The following is a 19,311-nucleotide window of genomic DNA, read 5'->3' as shown; positions in this document are numbered from 1 at the left end:
TTTAGAAAGTTTATACTCCTGCCTCGTTGAGGTAAGCCCCCTATAGCCTACCTTTCCTGCTGATTAGAACTAAAAACTCTGGACAAAATACAAAAGCAACTACATAAATAATCAAAAGCAGACAGTTGGTGCTGGGAAATTAAAACCTGGAGGGGCAACTAGTTTGGGGTGCGTTTACTAGTGTTTTATTTTGTTTTGTTTCTTTTTTCCCGTGGTTTTGCCCCCAGTTATGGAGCTGGGCAACAGTGGCTCTGGCAATTAAAACTCTGATAGAAACCTCATTTTTCTATCCAGAGAAATCAAGAAAATGCGTCCTGCATTTAATAGTATGGGGGAGGGATCTTTATGTTTTTTCTACCTTTCCCAGCTTTGCTCCTAAGACAGACCCAGTTGCAAGGCTGCAGCTATAGTAGAAGTGCTACAAGAGAAACCCTGTCTTTCCTGCCAGATAACCCAGAAAGGGGCATCTGTGTTGAAGACTAAGGAGGACATCTTAGAAAAAAAAGAGAGCTGGGGAGGGTGTCCCCTCATTTTGTGTATAACCAGCACAAGTACTAGTTTGTGCATGTGTCAGACAAACCCACAGCAGCATACCACAGTCTTTGAGAACTGGCCTTCAGTTAGAACCACTCCTCAGAGGAGGTGAGGAAGAACTTGTGGTCTGAACCTAACTGACCTGATTGCCTGTTAAAACAGACAAACAAATCCTCTGGCAGATTATAAAAGATCAAAGGACTGACAGCCAATACAGCATAACATTAAAATGTCCAGGGTATGATTCAAAATTATGCTGCCTACAAAAAAATCAGGAAATTATAAACAATTCTCAAAGAAAAAGAGAGATGCCAACCCCAGGGTCACCCAGATTTTGAAATTATCAGGGAAAGACTTTGAAGAAGCTTTTATAGCAATTCTCCGTGGCATAAATGTAAACACTTTAATTTCTCAGTAGAGAAATAGAAACTATTAAAAACAACCAAATGGAAATTTTGGAACCAAAAAAATACAGTATCCAAAATAAAAAATTCACTGGGTGGACTCATCAACATAGTGGAGTGACAGAAAAAAAAAGTCAGTAAACTTAAAGATGGATCAATAGATATTTTTCAACTTTTAAAACAGAAAGAAAAAAGAAAGATTGGGGAAAAAAATGAACAGAGCCTTAAAACCTAACTTATGTCCAGAAGGAAGAAAAAGATTACATACAAAAAGCTGGAAAGAATAACCAATTCTTAAGGGAGAAGGCAGCCTCTGCAAAAAAGAGTAAGTCTTTTATATAAGACACAAATCAAGGTAAACTTTCTTTTTAAAATCTTGGAAGCCTTTGCAAGGATATGCTCAAGAATGTCAGTTTGCACAAAATTGTCTTGCAAATAAAGTACTGAAACATTTTCTGTCACAGAGAATGCTAGTTGCCTACCTATTATCTATTCTTCCCTTATTCCTTCTTAAATGAATGCCAGTCTTATTGAGAATAACAGTGTCGCAGGATAAAACCCGCATTACCCAGCCTCTTTTGCAGATGGGGTGGCACTGGGATACAGGTCTGGCCAGTGAGATGTAAGTAGAATTTGTGCCATGCCATGGGGTTTCTAAGAAACTCCCTTAAGAGGGCCCGGGGGTGGGGGTGGGGTGGGAGTGTAGCAGGCTCCACTGTCTGCTACACTCGATTTTATGCCTCTTTTCATCCTTTGTCAAGTCTCTTTTTCCCCTATGGCAGCGGTTCTCAACCAGGGATGATTTTGACCCCCAGGAGAAATTTGGCAATGTCTGGAGACATCTTTGGTTTTTACAACTGACAGTTGCTAGCAGCATCTAGCAGGTAGAGGCCGTGGGTATTGCTAAACATCCTACAGCGTACAGGACAGTCTCTCACCACAAAGAATCATCTTGTCCAAATGTCAAGAGGCCAGATTGAGAAGCTTTGCTCTATGGAATGCTGACCTGATGTTGCAGATTAAATAGCCATTTTGTGAGTAGAAGGTGGCAAGTCCATGTCTGAACAAAAATATAGAAGGAACTGAAGTCCTGATGACATTGTAACACTGCTGTAACAGCTGCAGACTGTGTTCTTCCAGAGGCTTCATTACAAGAAAAAGAAAACACCTAATTTATTTAAGCTAATGGATTTCTCTTTCCTTACTCATTTACTAACTGGTAGATTATTTATTTAGAAGTTGTTAGTCATAAAGATTAGGGCAGCTAAAATATAAATAGTAATGAAGAGGTCTTAGGTATTGAAAAGAATAAGGAAGAGCTTATCATGTTTATCTGGGCAAAGAGGCATTTGAAGAAAGTATCTTTTTCTAAAGATTATCTTGAAGGGAGTTGTACCATTCTGTGGGTTTTTTTAATGAAGAACTTTTCTGTTGTTACTATAACATATTTCGTTCTAGTGCCAGAATTTGGTCTCCTCATCTTCCACTAGATCTGTAGTTAGCTTGGATCACATAGGGACTTAGCTACTTGAGTCTCCATTGCCTGGGGTTGCAGATCCACTAAAGGGAAAGTGATGGAGGTTAAGCATTGTATATACTATGGAAGGATAAGAGGTAATGTTGGTTGAGCTTTTGGGGATCCCTTTCTGATTATGGCGGCAACATCAAAGCTAAAACACCATGTCTAGCCTTGGAATTCAGTTAAAATGATACTGTCATTTGAAATCATGCCACACTAAGATCTAAGGAACTAAAGCTGTTTGTTCTGACCAAAAAGAGGATAGAGGTATAGCAATAATTGATGGAAACAAAAAATGGAAAATTCAACATAAATAATTCCCTAACCATGAAATTGCCTCATGTTCTCCAGAAAATGGTATTTCTTTGCTTTAAAAATGCTGGTTTGAAGCTGTCGCAGAGCGATGCCATATTTACCTAAATTATAGGGACCCTTTAAGTAGCCATTTGTGGAATACAAGAAACTTAGTACACTTGTAAATTTATACCTGTGACAGCCTGATTCTCACTGCAGAATTCTAGAGGTGAAAAACACCCCCAAACCTTCTAATCCATTCCCTTACTATTGTGGGAAATTGTATATCAGTAAAAGATACAGATTATACCCTAAAGGGTTTCAATCTAATGAAGCTAACAGTAAACATATACTGGGTCTGTCCACTAACATCTCAAAATCAGTGTGACTAAAATTGAACTCTTGATTTCCCTTCCAAACCTGTAACTCTCTCATCTGCCTAGCTCGGTAAATGGCGTTCCTATTCTTTCTGTTTCTCAGGAAAAATCTTTGAAGTCATAATTGACATTTTTCTTTCTCTCTCACCCCCAGAGCCAATCCATCACCAAATGCAGCCCATTCTAAACATATCACAACTAATACCATTGCTTACCACCTTCACTGCTTCCACCCTAGCTCAGGTCCACTTTTGACCAGGATTACCTCTTAGATTTTTACCCAAGTGAAATGAAGACCTATATTCACATGAAAACCTATATGTGAGTATTTACAGTGGCTTTATTCATATTCCTTAAAAACTGGAAACAATCCACATGGCCCTACTCAGCAAAAAAAGGAACGGACTGTTAACATACACACTACATACCTGAATCTCCAATGCATTATGCTAAGTGAAAGAAGCGACACTCAAAGAGTGAGTCCATTTATATGACATTCCTGAAGAGGAAAACTACAGAGACAGAAGCAAATCAAGAATTTTTAGGGCTGATTACAAAGCATGAGGAGTTTTTTTGGTATGATGGAACTTTCTTGATTATTATGGTGCTTACCCAACTGTACTCATTTCTTAAAACTTGAAAAACCATAGACTTAAGGATGAATCTTATTGTACATAAATTGTATCTTAATTCAGAAAAAAAAGAATTCATTGTTAGTAATAGCAGAAGACTTGTCAGTCAGAGTTCAGTGTGGGAAACAGAAGCCATTCAAGATATTTTAAACAAGAAGGAATTTTATATACTAGGAATAAAAGCTTTGGAAGGGCCTAAGAAGCGATTTTATGTTGGACTTCGGTTGGTGACTTCAGAACAATATAGAACTTATATACTCAGGGCATAATGCTCTGAGACCATCACTGGAGCTATGCTGGAATCCAGAGCAAAGCATCTACTGCTGCTGCACTGGTCTCTGGACATCCAGGAAACCACAGAAAAGATTCCCACCAGCGAGACCAAAGGGTTAGGAAGCCAGGTCAACAAGCCATTGGTGCTTCTGCTGCTGCCACACTGCTGCTTCTTACCCCAAAAAACTGAAAAATGTTCCCTATTTTGTTAATGCTGGAGAGAATTCTCATGTTTTCACCATTGTCCTTGCCAGCAGAGACAAACAAAGAAGACCCCCAAAATCATGTGAAATAAGCAGAACCTAATTGACATCCAGAGCTCTGGCTAATAGAAGGGAGTCTGTAGTTTCCCACATTTTATAATTAAATGGAGGGTGGGGTAAGCCATGCGTCAGCGGTCAGCACAATATCTAAGCTTCCGTCAGTAAGGGACTGCTTAATGAATTATGATATGTTATACAGTAGATGAAGGATTTACCCAGGTGGCGGGTATTCTGTAAGCTGGAGTGTATAATTGCACTGTTGAGTCTTGGTTAATAAATTCTGGTGCTTTAAATATAGAACTCTTACATCTAACTGTACTGAAGTCAATATATTGCAGTTTCTATAATCCTACTTTTAAATTTGTGTAGCAAACATTGCTATTTCTTTAAGATAGTTAAATAACTTCTCTTTTTCAAAATTAATTTGAAAGATTACAGGACAAGTTAGGCTTCGTAATATGGAGAATGCCCTACATAAATTTAGAAAACAAGAATTTTTCAAAATGGTAAATAATATAGAAGAGATCTTTAACAACTTTCTACATGAGGCAGATCAGCTACAGATAAAGGACTAAGTTTATATAGAATATGTAGTAGAACACAGCCTTATCTCTTGGCTGTGAAATGCAAATGTTGCCTTCCAAGTGGCATGTGGATCACTGTTCTCGGAGGAATGCCCTGATGGCATCCTCTCACGTGTCACCTATGACGTAGCTGGTGTACATGCACGCTCCTGTGTGTACGTACACCACCAGAATGGGTCTGAGTAGACTCACTGCAAACTTAAAGCTCCAAGGAGAAGTATTTTAGTTCGTGAACACAGGCCTGTTAAGTTCGGCCCTCTCTCACCCCCACAAAATAAAGTCCAAGTTAAAAAGTATCTTTAATAAAAAATAAGCTATTTTATCTTAAAGTGTACGAGCAATGCGCTTAGAGTGAATTGTCTCAGAAACTAAATGGCCAGACTTCCTCTAACAGATTTTAATTATTTTTATAGTTTTTCCCAGATGACTCACAATAGCCATTTTAAGTAAACTAGAGCAATTCTTTCATCTTCATTGCAAGCTTCAGACCCTAAACAAAGCATGAAGCTGAGCAGTGCACTGTTTAATTTTCAGATTGGATTTTTCATTATGTTTTATGATAACTTTTTATTTTTATCAAGTTGCATCTCAGCCTTCTGCTTAGACTCAAGAAGATTTATGGCAAATGATCTGGGTGTTTATTTGGACAAACATGCAATAAATCAGTCTACAGTTTCAATAAAGTGTTATTAATAGAACACATTATTCTGTTCAGTATTATGTTATCTTTAAAATTAAGCAGAACATTAGTGGTAGTGAAACTAGTTTCAATCAATACATTCCTGTAATGAAACCTATTGTATAAGAAACTTCTTTTTAAGGAGGAAAAGTGTCCGTAACACAATTACCAACTACCAACTTCTGACTCTAGAGATGGCATTTCACAGTTTCTAAAAATTATTTGGTAGGATTTCTTTGTGTTTGTTTTGGTGTTGAGATAGTTTCCTGAAAGTTACCTTGCAGCAGTTAGTGCATAAATGTTCATTAAACGCTTTTTTTTTTTAATTGAAGAATTTAGTTGGCACTTGACCTGGCAGAGACCCACCCAGGTGTGTGCTTCAGTGAAATTGAGGTCAGAGCTGCTGCTGACACTCAGGAGTATAAGAATTGCCAGTTTCTCTTCTGATCGTATAGAATTTCTGGTTAAATTTATTAATGGAGTATAGAGGATATAATTTTAATTTTTCAAAATTCATATAATAATGAGAATTTACTAGGCGTGAGCCCCAATTTAAATCCTCTCTCACCCACTATACTCCCTATTAAAATTTTAGAATGACGGCTTTAAAATCAAAGGTGGCTAAAGTCTCAGGTGGTACTGCAGTCTTAGGAGAACTTCACTGCACAGGGACTGGCGGGTTGTTTCTGTTGCTGTCTTCTGTTTAGATAGCAAAGTGCCTTGAGAAAAGGCTGCTATTTAATAATGCTGTGGGAAATTAAAGACCTTTGAATGTTAAATTGTGTATATTTTCCAGTGGAAAATCTCTTAAAACATACTTTGTGCTTTTGCTTGGTACACAGTATTGTCATCACATGGCAGTTTAAGGAATCTGGAGACTGGTTGGAATTCCAAGTTTACTCCTTTACTTCTGTCGTTTTATATTTTGAGTCTGAATGTAAGAAATAGAGATTATCTTACTGTGGTTTTATTCTCATTAAATTGTTAAGAAGTTGTTTTGGGAGATGAGAGTTATGTTAAGATGAAAAAATAATTATGAAAATCTAAGCCATCATACATATTCTACTGGCTTAGGATAAAGTTTCCATAGTCCATCAGGCAAATAATTTGATCATGTTGCTGTACGACTTTAACAGTAAACAAACAAGTTCTAATACATTCTTTGAATACCACTGCTAACATTTAAATGCAGATGGTTATCATATTTTTTCATACCAGTAGGAGACTACTTAAAATCTGCGTTGGAGTGAAGCAGAAGGTAGCAAGCAGTACACTTGATTCTGGTTTTTATCTTTCTTAGTTCCACCTCAGAACTTTTAAATGCTACATTTCTGAAGGAAGGTTCATTTTTGTGTTATGACTGTGAACACCTGTGAACCACTGAGCTTAATTTGTTTACAGCTGACAGTGATTGTGTGTGGAGACTGTGGCAGCAGTTGGCAAGGAGCAACTGACCATTTCGTTATCTCTGCATTGTCTTATTTTTCTTGTTTCCCCAACATTTTAACATCATCTATGTTTTGTGAAGTTATTTGTAGGATTTTTTTTTCCTAGTAGTTTTATCTGGTTTGGTATTAAGGTAATTCTGTCTTCACTAAATGAATTGGAAATTGTTTCTTCCTTTTTCTATTTTCTATCTTTGTGATATTATGATTTCTTTAATTGACATGGAGGTATTAAGATGTTCTCTTTTGTCTTCAGTCAGTTTTGGTAATTTCTGTCTTTTAAGGGATTTGTACATTTCATAAGTTGTCATATAAGTAGCATGAAGTTGTTCATAATATTCCTTTTTCAACTTGATGATGTCTGTGGCATTGCATCTGTGTGCCCCTTTTTCATTTTGATGATTTGTATCTTTTTTTTCTTGATCAATCTTATTGCTTTTTTAACAAAACAGCTTGTATTAGATTTTCTCTATTGTTTGTTTTCTCTATCATTTATTTCTAGCCTTATGTTTATTTTTCCTTCTATTTATTTCAGTTTTAATTTGCATTTCTTTTTCTAACTTCCAAGATTGACATTTAGATCATTGGTTTGGGACTTTATTCTTTTCATTTAAAATTACAGATGTACACATTTAAACATTTAAAGTTATAAACATTTAATGTTATAAATTTCCCTCTGAGAACTCCTTTACCTGCATCCCACACTTTCTTATGCTGGGCTTTTTTTTTTTCCAAAATATTTTCTTTTTTTTTTTTTTTTTTTTTTTTTTTTCGGTACATGGGCCTCTCACTGTTGTGGGCTCTCCCGTTGCGGAGTGCAGGCTCAGTGGCCATGGCTCACAGGCCTAGCTGCTCCACAGCATGTGGGATCTTCCCGGACCGGGGCACTAACCCGTGTCCCCTGCATTGGCAGGCAGACTCTCAACCACTGCGCCACCGGGGAAGCCCCAAAATATTTTCTAATTCCCTTTGTGGTTTCCTCTTTGAACGGTTTATAATCATTTATAAATTTTTCTTAATTTCAAATTTTTGCAGATTTCTCAGATAACTTTCTGACATTTATTTCTAATTTAATTCCTCTGTGTCAGAAAATGGAGTCTCCACAATTTCAATATGTTGAAATTATTGAGACTTGTTTTATATCCTGTGATACGACCTATCTTGCTGAATAGTTCATCCACATGTAAAAGTAACCTAATCTACAATTATTGGATGGAGTAGTCAATATATAGCAATAGGGTCAATGTTTTTATAGTATTTGTTCAGGTCTTCTATATACTTACTGATTTGGGGTCTGTTTTTTCTGTCATTAACTAAGAGCTTTGAAAGCTCCAAATATGATTATGGATTTATTTTTCTTTTTATTTCTATCTTTCCTTCACATATTTTGAATTTCAGTTATCAGATGCCTTTGCATTTAGGATTGTAATGTCTTCTTGGTGCATTAAGTTCTTTCATTTTGTAACATGCTTCTTTATCCCTGATAATATTACTTGTTCTGAAATACCTTGTATGATATTAATATAGCCACTCCAGCTTTCTTATAATTAGAATTTGTGGAGTATATTCTTTTCCATCCTTCTAGTTTTCCCTATCTTTGTCTTTATAATTAAAGTAGGGTTCTCATAGTTGGATTTGGCATGTAGTTGGTTTTGGTTTATAATCCTGTCTGACATCCCTGGCTTTTTATTGGAGTGTTAGTATCTTTTACACTTGATTAATTATCCAGTATGGTTGGGTTTAAATCTACCATCTTGTAATTTATTTTCTGTTTTTCACCAATTTTTCAGTTTTTCTTTAGTTTTTCCTGCCTTTTTTTAAATTAATTTTTATTGGAGTATAGGTGCTTTATAATGTTGTATTAGTTTCTTCTGTACACCAAAGTGAATCAGCTGTATGTATACATATGTCCTCCCTTCTTTCCCATTTAGGTCACCACAGAGCACTGAGTTTCCTGTGCTATACAGTAGGTTCTCATTAGTTATCTATTTCATACATAGTAATGTATATATGTCAACAGTTTTAGCATTATCTCTACTTGGGGCTCATTGTTTTGTTTTTGTTTTCTTTTCTTTTTTGCCTCTTTGATCAGGTCTTTATTCAGAATTAGCTGTCCAAAATGATCTGACCTTTATGGAATGCACAAATTAAAGTTTATGCAGCAGGCTTCTTTTCTTCTGCGGTGGGTTTCTTTTCTGTGGGCTTCTTTTCAGCTGGTGGTTTTTTGGTCACTGCAGCCTTTTTCCCCACAAAAGCCTTCTCCATAACACCAGCAGCCTTCTTTCCTTTCTTCTCCACCACAGGCTTCTTGCCTGGAACCCCTTCCTCATCTGATATGGCTGCTAACGCTGCTGCTGCCTTATCCATCCAGAGTTTGTGATTCTTCTCCTAGAGAAGAATTATGTCCATCCAGTGCATGGTCTTTGCATATGGGTTTAGCTTCAGCGTGATTCTCAGGTTTTTCAGCGGATTCTTCTTCTGGACTCACAGATGAATCTGTGTGCTGTTCTGAGGGCTCTTTGGATCTCTGGGCTTTTCAAGATTCTGCAAAGGTCTGTTTTGAGTATCTTGCACATGGGAAGGTTGTAGTTGCTCTTGAAGGAGGCAGCTTCATGCCAAATGCCATACAGATCATCTTACTTGTGGAAAGTACTTTCAGTCCAAATGCAGAAATGTCCCATGTGCTCATCAGGAGTAAGTTGCAAGATGTTCAGTTTGCTTACACTAAGCAGAGTAATTCCAGGGATGTTTCTGAAGGCCTCAGTGATACCGTTGTCCTCATTATAGATGATGCAGGGTTCCCTACCCTGGGTGACACAGTTTCTCATTTTGCCTTTGCCAGCTCTCATTTGCTGTGAGCCATAGACCTTTTTGAAATCATTCCATGCCTTAAGAAGGCCTGTTAGATTTCTTAAGAAGCAAAACAGCCTCCTTGTTCTTCTTGTAGCCTTCAGCTTTATCTTCAGCCACCAAAGGAAGTTCAGGAATTTCCTCAATGCAATGACTTTTAGACATAACCAGTGCTGATAAGGCCGAGGCATCCAGGGCAGAGCAGATGGCATATCACTTCTGTGTTGTGTTCACTCTGCGGTGCCAATGTTGCCAGGTTCTGGTTGGCGCAAACATGTGGCCCCCATGATACTTATTTCCAAAGGCACCCTGGCCAGAACAGTCAGTCCAACTGCCTCGAACCCTGGAAACTTGAGCCAGAGCCTAGCCAGCACCCAAAGACTCAGCACTGGTTTGATGACCTGCTAATTCACTGACAGCATAGGGCTATCTGCTGTGTTTGTGCAAGTTGGTGTGAACAGAGTTCACAATATCTGGTTGAGCAGGAGCCTTGAACACAGCAGATAAAGTGACATTTATGCCAGATGACTCCTCCTTTTAAGCGAACACTGATATCAGTGGATGAGCACATGCCATGGCAGTGAGAGGAGAAGACTACGCTCCTCTCGACCTGGCGGCTCCCATGGGAAAAGCTTGGGCTCATTATCTTTGTTTTAGGTAAATTTTAAATATGAAAAGATATTGCTTATATTTCCATTTTCTGGAAGTCTTTATTCGTTTGTTTCCAAGTTTCCATTTAGTATTATTTTATTTATACCTGAAGATATATGTTTGTTTGTTTGTTTATGGCCATACAGATTATCTGGTAATAAATTCTTCTATCTTTTGTTTGTGTGAAAATATCTATTTCACTTTCAATTTTAAAGGAAATTTTTATACAGTTCTGGCTTAGCAGTGTGTTTTTGTTTTCTATTCACCAATTTTAAAATATTCTATAATTTCTTCTGGTTGGTATGTTTTTTTCTAATGAGATTTTTAAATAAGATTCATTCTTATTCTGTTTCTTTGTATGTCATGTGTTTTTTAATCTTCCTGCTCAAGAACTTTCTATCACTAGTTTTTAGCAAGTTGATAACGGTGCCCCTTGGTGTTCTTTGTGTTTTTCTGCTTGAGTTTCATTGAGCTTCTTGGGTCTGTGGGTTTATAGATTTTATTAAATTTAATATTTTAAATCATCATTTCTTCATATATTTTTTCTATCTTCACCTCTGCTGTCACTGCAATTACATATATCACTTGTATCATTCCACAAGTTACTAAGGCTTTGTTCCCCAATCTTAATTTTTTTCTCTGTGTGTTTCGTTTGGATAGTGTCTATTTCTGTGTCTTCAAGTTCCTTAAGCAACATCTAATCTCCTGAAACTTTTACTGCATGGAGTTAACATTTTAGATTTGTCATTTTTCATCTATTGACTATCATTTGGTTATTTTTTATATCTTATTATTATGTTCATGTTTTTCTTTAAATCTTTAATTATGTTGGGCTTATTTATAATAGATTTTTTAAAATCCTCATATGCTAATTTCATCATTTGTCATTTCTGGGTTTTTTTCCTCTTGATTGACTAGTCAGATTTCATCGTATGTCTTGTAATTTTTTATTGGCTGTTCATTAGTGTGTATGTTACATTAATGAGTATCTAGATTTTGTTGTCTTCCTTTGTAGAGTGTCCTAGCGGGCATTTAAGTTATTGGTAGATCTTGACTTCTTAGAAGCTTATGTTTAGGCTTTATTAGGACTAGTCTGTAGGCTAGATTTTTCTCTAACAACCATTTAGTTAGCTCTTTCTGGGTTCTCAATAGGACTGAGTATCCTGGGATCAGCTATGACTTTCTCATTCTGACTGGTCGAAACTTGTACACCTCCCTGTTCTGTGTGACTTCTGGGAACTGTTTTACTTCCAATTCCCTGGTTGTTCTTTTCCCAGGCTATCGCAGTTTAACTCTACACATGTGCAGTCTTGGCATTCAGCAAAAACTCAAACGGGCCTATGTGCCGATTACTCAGCTATTTTTCTGAATAGCTCTCTCTTCTCTGGGACTCTGTTCTGTAACTTCTAGCCACCTCAGCCTCCCTGAACTCCGATCTCTGTCTCCGTAATTCACCAAGACTTTTGTGTTCTGCTTAGGACTACCCTCCCTCTAGCGTAGTGTGGGATGTTTGTCCAAACAGAAATGAAGGACCATTGTATGGCTTAGCTCATTTGTTTGCCTTCTTCCAGGGATCATATACCTTTACTAGCTGTTGTCCAATGTCTGAAAACAGTTGTTTTATATATTTTTTCTAGTTTGTAGTGGACAGGTAAGTGTATCCCCCTCTGTAATACCCCAAAATGGAAATTGTCATTGAAACTATCTTTTAAATGTACTTTTTAAATTTTAGCATACAAATTTAATGGTATTCTTAAGAAAACAAAGAGACTTTATGGGAGGGAGAAAGTGTATTGTGAGCATAACAAATGCACAGTAACAAAACCTTATAGGAGATATAGTATTGAATGCTTTTTGCTCTTTTAAAGAAGGTAAAAATATAACCTTATGGACCAGAAAAATACTTAAATGAGAAAATTTAAGGGAAGAAAAGATACATTGTTGTCAGATTTATTGTAACTTGTAATTAAAGCCCAAATTGATGTGTAATAGGAATCTTGTAAAGAATACTTATTTTGAGGGTCCAAAGTAATAAAAGAGAAATAGAGATTTAAATAAGAACTACAGAAATATAAATATCTGGCCTTCACGCTGGAAACCAAACTTCATGGTTTTGGCTCTAGATTCAGTTACTTTGGGCATGTCTTTGAGCTTTATTAACATCTCCTTATAGGAATCAGATTTAACTCTTAATAAAAATAAACTTTGGGGACTTCCCTGGTGGTGCAGTGGTTAAGAATCCGCCTGCCAATGAAGGACACTCGAATCCGTGTCCTGGTCTGGGAAGATCCCACATGCCGCAGAGCAACTAAGCCCATGCACCACAACTACTGAGCCTGCGCTCTAGAGTCCGTGAGCCACAGCTACTGAAGCCCATGCGCCTAGAGCCCATGCTCTGCAACAAGAGAAGCCAACGCAATGAGAAGCCCGCACACTGCAACCAAGAGTAGCCCCCGCTCTCCACAACTAGAGAAAGCCCGCACGCAGCAGCAAAGACTCAACACAGCCAAAAATAAAATTAAATAAATAAATAATTCTCTTTAAAAAAATAAAATGAAATAAACTGTGACTTCACCCACTAAAAGGTGCTCTATCAGGTATATCCCATGTGCCTTCTGTATGATGCAGTACTTTGTGAAAATCTGTTAATACCCTGAAAGGATAGAGAAATGAAATGTAGTTACGGATAGGTTAATTATCCTCTGCATCCCAACGGTTTATGTGTGCTCTTGTCATAAGTAGATTTGGTCTTAAAATAGAAGCAAATTCTGATAAGGTAGGAAGTAGAAAGTTTAATCAACATTGTTGAACAAAAGAGCTGAATGAGGTTCATCTGCTACTGTGCAGAACTAAAAGATGCTGAAAAGTAATGGATATAAAATAAGAATAAAGGGGAGAGCAAAAGGAGTGAAAAGAACTCCAAATGTACTTTTCTTCTATTAGTTACATACAGAACACACAGAGACTTTTGAGAAAAAGATACTTTATGGACAGAAGGTACCCACTTTAATGGGAAAGAATTTTTTGTTCCAATATTCACAAAAAGAGGATAAATAATAAATGTTTAGGTATAAACCAGTCATAGAGGAGGAGACCAGAGCAGGAAAGGAAATTGTGTTTGGCCCATTGTATGAGGTAAGGGAATGAAAAATATCTGAACACTGACTTCCCACAGCCAGATGGAACACATTCATCAAGTCAGGAGACATTTGGTAGCACAGTGGTTCTCAAAATGTGTCTCCTAGACCAGCAGCCTCAGCATCACTTGGGAAATTTTCTAAAAATGCAGATCCTCAGGACCCAACTCATACCTACTGAATTAGAAACTCTGGCAGTGGGACCCAGAAATCTGCATTTTTAACAAGCCCTCCGGGTGATTCTTATGAACACTAAAGTTGGAGAATATTTGTGCTAGTGTAATAGAAATAAATGTCTTCTGTTAATCAAACTGCTGGTGAGTCCTGTCACATGCAGCGTTTTATAAATACATCTTACTGAATTATCTTCTTGGTACAGATAGGTTAGAAGTATTTTCTGTCTGAAGAAATGATCAGTGTGCTTAATCACACAAGTACTAGAAAACAGGAAAAGTCTATGAGATGGAAACTGACAAGTCTCTTTGTCATCACTTTTATCCATTCTTTATGTCCTTTTTCTATGATTTTTCTGTGTAGATAGAAGGATTTAAACTAATTTTGGTTTGGAGTGAGGTAATATGTAATTTTTAACACAAAAATGAGTCCTTTGAGTTTAAAATGTTTTTTAAAAACCTGTATGAACTGTACTAAAGTGTTATTTTTTCAATGTTGCTCTTCCTTTCCTCTCTCCTCTACTCTTCTCTGCTCCTCTCTGTTCCTCTCTACTTCTCCACGATGCCTCAGCTTTCTCCCCTCTGCCTTTCCCTCAGAGTATGCCTTCCGAGGAGAAGAGAGGTTCTGTGTCAGGTTTGGGTTTACAAATATTAGGAAGGTCTTACGTTTATGGCTGTTTCTGTTTTCTTAATAGTGCCAAAAAAATTCTCACTCTGTTTTGTAAGCACTTGATTGCAGGTGTGTTTGGTGCTGCCTAGCAATTTGGCTGCCCTGTGAAAGAAACCACACTTGGTCAGAGTGATTTCCAGAGAGCGCTGAAAGGCAACATTGTGACAACTAAGGAAAATGCCTTTCTTGCGGACTAAAGTAGGCTGATTTAGCAGTCTTTCATAGCCAAGTTAACAAACATGTACAGTTGTTTATTTGTATTTCCAAGAAATATATTAAATATCTTATGGATTAGCAGCCACTTTATGCTGGACACCCATTGCACCAGCCTGAAAAATATTAACTGGGAGAGGAACTATAACTATGACTAATATTATACTAATGAGCAAGACTTCCAGGTTTGAATACTTCTTGGGAAGAAGCCGATTGTCCTGTCCTTCTCGCTAAGAGATTAATCAAAATCACGTTGACTGTGGTGTCATTTAAATTACTAGGTGTTTAGGACTCCGCTAATAAACCTGATAGTCTGAGGATGCTGTCTGTGCCTACCCAAGTTGTGCCAGTCTTCCTAGGTGAGACTTATCGGTGGAAGCCCTTTACATACGGGTCATTTAGACAGATCGGCTGTGTTGAACAGATGATGGCATGCACAGATATTCCATACAATTTGACTTGTTTAGTTCTTGTTGAGACATGTAGAAACATGAAGACTGTTGCGAGTAGGCCAGTCTGTGCTCACAGGTACCTGCTTTTTGTATTGGGTTGGCCAAAAAGTTCTTTCAGGTTTTCCTGTAAGATGTTATGGGAAACCCGAACGAACTTTTTTGCCAACCCAATATTTGGAATCATTGCCAAGAGTAATAGCCTGGTTTTAATGCCTGGGTTCACTCCCTTCCATCCTACATGAAAAGTGCTGTGAGAATTCAGCTTTCTGTTGTTGCTACCCATACCCCTTCCCTCCTCCACAGCAGCATTTTAGGACAGTTTTCTGTGAGCAGGGCTTTTCCTACTTTCTAGACTTAGTCTAAAGAACTAATTTAAGTTTTTGTGCTCTTTAGACTGTTTCAAGCTTAAATAATCATCCTAATCATGATCTCAGCCGAAATATGTCCAAAAGTTATCAGTATACAGTATATCATAATGATTTTCAGGCCCTAAAGAAACCATATATTATAAATTGTGCAGTGATTAATTTTTGATTTGAGTATTCATCATCACTCCCTCTCAGCAGTGAAGTAAGCAACATCTGCCCCACTTGTATTTTTTGTTGTCATTATAGTTAACTTTACCTCTTTCCACCTGTTTTATACAAATTGTATTGTTCTCTAATTATATATTGCCATTAAGTATTTAGGGCACTGTGTAATAAGTCTCTCCCAAATCAAGTTACTTTCCAGCCAACAGGCTCTAAAGGCCCATCTGAAACAAGATGAAGTGTGGATCTCCTGTATTAATGACATGTTGTCTATCATAGCAGAAGGGACCTTGTAAAGAAATCTTGAGGCAAGTAAAAGAAGTGGAAAGGGTTCATTGAGCCTCTGTCATTCACTCCAGTTATTCTTCATCAAAAAGCCTGATTTTTATTGTCTTTATACTACTTAAAAAATGACAAATGACCTTGTAATTAGTTTGTTTACTAATTTGTCTCTTTCCACTAAAATGTGGATTTTCATTACAGCAGGCTCATTATGTTTGATGGTTCCGTAGTACTTAGATCAGTATTTAGTACAAGGTATGCATTCAGTAAATGTTAGTGAATGAATGAATGTTGTCTTTTTATTATAAAATTCACCCATTTTAAAGGTGAATATTGCTGATAAATTTATAGAATATACAACCATCACACAATCCAGTTTTATGACATTAAGGACCATGCCTGCTGAAGGATCCCTCATGCCCTGTTGCAGTCATTCCTATTACTACCCTCAGCCCTAGGCAACCACTAGTTTGCTTTCTGTCTCTATGCATTTGCCTTTTCTGGACATTTCATATAAATAGGGTCATACAATAGAGAGCCATTTGCATTTGGTTTCTTTCCCTTAGCATCACTTTTTGAGGTTCATCCATGTTGGAACATGTATCAGTAGTTTGCTTCTTTTTATTGCTGAATACTGTTCCATTTTATAGATACACCACATTTGGTTTCACAGTTCACCAGTTAATAGAGATTTGGAATGTTTCCAGTTTTTGGCTATTATGAATAGTGTCATCGTGCACATTTGTGTTACAAGTGTTTATGTGGACATATGTTTTTATTTCTCTTGGATAGGTGCCTAGGAGAGAAATTGCTGGGTAGTATGGTAATTTTATGCTTAATTTTTGAAGAAATTACTAAACTGTTTCCCAAATGGCCATATCATTTTACATTCTCACCAACAGTATATGTGAATTCCAGTTTCTCCAGCTCCTCATTTTCTATATTTTTGATTATCACCATTATAGTAGATGTGAAGTACTTTCTCTCCTTGGTTTTAACAGGGTATTCACTTTATTTTTTTTAATTAATTTCGTCTGTGTTGGGTCTTCATTGCTGCGTGCAGGCTTTCCCTAGTTACAGCGAGCAGGGGCTACTCTTCGTTGTGGTGCGTGGGCTTAATGCAGCGGCTTCTCTTGTTGCAGAGCACAGGCTCTAGGCGCGCAGGCTTCAGTAGTTGTAGCTCACGGGCTCAAGAGCACAGGCTTAGTAGTTGTGGTTCACGGGCTTAGTGGCTCTGCGGCATGTGGGATCTTCCCAGACCAGGGCTCGAACCCATGTCCCCTGCATTGGCAGGCGGATTCTTAATCACTGCGCCACCAGGGAAGTCCCTGGCTATTCACTTTAGCTTTCCTAATGTTTAATAATGATGAGCATCTTTTCATATGATTATTATCCATTTGTATGTCTTCATTGGTTAAAGGCCTACTATATCTTTTGCCCATTTATTTATCCATTTTTAAATTGAGTTATTTTTCTCATGGAAAAAAAATCCTCGTGTAACTGGAACCACACAGTTCAAACCCTGTGTTGTTTAAGGGTAAAATTGATGTTTGTATATGGATCTTGTATTTTGTGACCTTGCTGAACTAACTATTCTAGTAGTTTTTCTGTTTTGTTTGTAGATTCCTCAGTATTTTCCACATAAAGGATCATGACGTCTACAAATAAGTTTTCCTTTCTTTCCATAATGTCTTTTTTTTTTTTTTGCCTTATTGCACTGACTAAAACTTTTAGTATAGTGTTGACTTGAAGAGATGACAGTGGACATGCATTTTTTGTTTTTGATCTTTTTCCATTAAGTACTCTTAAATAAAACCTACAGCTATAGATTTTTTTATAGACACTGTTTATCAAGTTAAGAAAGTTCTCTTCCTAATTTGCTGAGAGTCTTTATTGTGAATGGTTGTTGAATTTTGTCAAACGTTTTCTCTGCTTCTGTTTAGATAATTGTGTGGTTTTGGTTTTTGTTTTTCATTCTATGAATACACTGTATTACTTGAATTGATTTTTTTGATGTTAAGCCAACCTTACATTCCTGAAATAAATCTCACTTGATCATTGTGTATAAGTTCTTTTATCTTATGTGAGATTTGGTTTACTAATATTTTGTTGATGATATTTAGGTCTACATTCTTAGATTGATCCTTGTTTTTCTTAAGATATCTTTGGCTTGATATTATCGTAATACTAGCCTCATAGAATGTGTTGAGAAGTGTTTCCTCCTCTATTTCCTGAAAGTTTGTGAATGGGTGTTATTATTTCTTTATATATTTGAGAGAATTAATCAGTGAAGCCATCTGGGCCTGAACTTTCCTTTGTGGAAAGATTTTTTTTATTACTTGTTCAGTTTCCTTATTAGTTATGAGTTCTATTAGTTTTCTATTTATGTGTCACAAATTATAATAAATTTAGCACTTTAAAACAACATTCATTGATTATTTCACAGTTCTATAGGTCACAAGCCTGGTTGATCTTGATGGGGTTCTCTGCTGAGTGTCCCACAAGGCTGAAATGAAGGAGTCCCCTGGCCTGGGCTGTTCTGTGGGCACTCTGAAGAAGAATCCACTTCCTAACTCATTCAGGTTTTGGTATAATTCAGGTCCTTGCAATGTAGGACTAAGGTCCCCTTTTCCTTGCTTACTGTCATCTGGGGGCCACTCTCAACTTTGACAGGCTGCCCACATTTCTAATCACCTGGCCCTGTTCATCTTCAAGCCAACAACAGCATGTTGATTTCTTCTTGTTTTTTCAAATCTCTTTGACTTCCCCTTCTTCTACCAGCTGAAGAAAACTTTCCTTTTAAAGCACTTCTATGATTAGATTAGACCCATCCAGATGATCTTTCTTTTGCCATATAACATAACATAATCATAGTAGTAACACCTTTTGACTTCTTCTTAGATCCATGATTTATTTAGACATGCATTAATTTTTAAACATTTGAATTCCCAAATTATTTTCTGTTGTTGGTTTCTGATTTAAATTCATTATGTACAGGAAATATATTTCACATAATTTCAACCCTTTGAAATTTGTTAAGATTTGTTTTATGCTCTAGCAAAAAAATTTTTTTTCCCGAAGAATGTTTCATATGATTTCTACTGCTGTTAGATAGAATGTTCTATAGATGTCAGGTCAAGTTGGTTGACTTATCATTCTTTTATGTTTTTGCTGATTTTCTGTTTAGTTATTCCACCTTGTGTTGAAAATGGAGTATTGAAGTCTCCCATTTCTTATTATTAAATTGTTTATTTCTCCCTCAGTTTTTTTCAAGTTTTGATTCATGTGCCTTGAGAATTCAGCTGTTAGGTTCATATAATAGTTTATAATAGTTTATAATCACTTTTTT

At 36.8% G+C, this 19,311-nt stretch overlaps 1 protein-coding gene and 1 pseudogene across 4 annotated transcripts in view; one reads left to right on the top strand and one right to left on the bottom strand.

Moving 5' to 3' along the window:
• The window catches only part of KIAA1328 (KIAA1328 ortholog), a 375,328-nt gene that overhangs the window by 183,921 nt on the left and 172,096 nt on the right, over window positions 1–19,311 (top strand). The window lies entirely within an intron of this gene.
• On the bottom strand, window positions 9,159–10,466 carry LOC116738778 (annotated as a pseudogene).

This window comes from Phocoena sinus, chromosome 14 (genome assembly GCF_008692025.1).
Source record: "Phocoena sinus isolate mPhoSin1 chromosome 14, mPhoSin1.pri, whole genome shotgun sequence".
In the NCBI taxonomy this organism is placed as follows: domain Eukaryota; kingdom Metazoa; phylum Chordata; class Mammalia; order Artiodactyla; family Phocoenidae; genus Phocoena; species Phocoena sinus.
This window is presented reverse-complemented; position numbering and strand designations above follow the sequence as displayed.